The sequence below is a fragment of the Sarcophilus harrisii genome, chromosome 3 (genome assembly GCF_902635505.1).
Source record: "Sarcophilus harrisii chromosome 3, mSarHar1.11, whole genome shotgun sequence".
In the NCBI taxonomy this organism is placed as follows: Eukaryota; Metazoa; Chordata; class Mammalia; order Dasyuromorphia; family Dasyuridae; genus Sarcophilus; species Sarcophilus harrisii.
The window spans coordinates 485,098,900-485,100,744 of record NC_045428.1 but is presented as its reverse complement, the minus strand read 5'-3'; positions in this window follow the sequence as shown (position 1 = coordinate 485,100,744).

The window sequence follows — 1,845 nt, the reverse complement described above, 5'->3', positions numbered from 1 at the left end:
TATTTCAGTTAGCACTAAGAAACCCTATCCCTAGAAGAAAGAAAAAACAAGTGGCTCCTTCTACTTCTCAAATTAGCCATGAAATTAAGGAGGAAGACAATGAAGAGATTAATGACCATATCCCCACAGGGCATGGAGACTTAAGTGAGCAAGGGTGTGGTGACCTTCCCCCTCAGGAGGCAGCTTCAGCCCCACCTCAGGAGCAAGTGATTGACTCTCCTCCACCAACTCCACCCTCCAGGATGGAGGGAGGAGGGGTAGTGGGGGGGTGGGGCAGTGACAGGACCAATCTTGAGTAGACTGCAAGAGGGCTTAATGAAGGCCAAAGAAAAGGGTGTGGACATCCGGGAGCTTCAGCCACTTATGTTTCCTGTAATTTCCCAGTCTAATGCCTCCGGTCAACAAAGTCAAAGATACGCCCCTTTTAAAGTAGAAATCATTAAAGATCTTAAAAAGGCCTGCACTATTTATGGGGCTACATCAGCTTATGTTAAGATGCTATTACAGAATTTGGCTTTTGAAATCTTGACTCCTGATGACTGGAAATCTATAGCAAGGGTATGCCTAGAACCTGGACAAAATTACATGTGGCTTTCTGAATATAGTGAGTTCTGTAGGATACAAGCCCAACAAAATAGTCAAAATGCTGTTCATGCTGCGATCACCTATGACCTACTACAAGGTATAGGTCCATATGCAGACGTCACAGCACAGGTTAATTATTCAGTAGCAGCATATGAGCAAATTGCTGCTAATGCTATCAAAGCGTGGGCTTCGATTCACAATAAAAATGACAAAGGTGAGGCCTTCACAAAAATAATGCAAGGGCCAGATGAGCCCTTTGCTGACTTTGTGGGACGTTTGCAGACTGCTATCACAAGAACTAATGGGGAAAATCCAACAACAGATGTTTTAATAAGGCAACTTGCTAAGGAAAATGCTAATGAGGTGTGCAGAAGGATTATACTAGGACTGCCCAAGGATGCTCCTTTAGAGGAGTTCATAAGACGCTGTGCCACAGTGGGCACAAATGCCTTTTACCAGACTTGATGCAGATTTAAGATCCCAACATGGGTGACAGGGTCTCTTCCGGCAAGGGACTTCTAGAGACAGTCAATGCTTTCAGTGTTTGGTAAAGTAGGGATCTAAAAACTCAAGTTGGTATAGGGAATGAAAAAAGGGTGGGGAGAACAAGATCCAGTACCCCATGTCCAAAATGCAACAGGGGGTTTCCATTGGGTAAATGGCAGGTTCAGGGAAACGGGATGAGGGCCCAGCCCAGGGCCCCGGCAAAAACACTTGGGGCATGATGGCCCAATGGTGCCCCAGAGGGCCTAATGACCAATATCCCAATATGACCTCCCAAAGGAAGATATGATGGCAGAAAGGATACACAATCAATCAGCCAGGAAGCAACCTGATGGAAGAAAGGGGTTACAATTAGGGAGAATAGGTTGTATGCAGCTAGAAACTGAGATACCCCCCTGGAGGGGTGGAAATCTGCCTTCCAGCCTATGGACCCTTTGCCTCCAGGCCCGTAAGGCGACCATTTTTACCTCCTGAGAGTACGTACAAAACAGTGTCCATCCACATCGTGTGGGAAACTGGGGAATGTGTAATTTCAGTCACCAATACAGGCAGACAATGTGGACTTATCCCCAGGAAAAATAGCATCAGGTTTCTCATACAGAATCCTAATAAGCAGCCTTGATAGTCACCCAGATTCTGATTCCCAGATCACAAAATCCAGCAATTTACTGGACAGCAGCTGAAAACTGACAGACCCATGTCCAAATCTATATAAATGGCCTTCCATTGGAAGGATTGGTGACACTGGTGCAGATC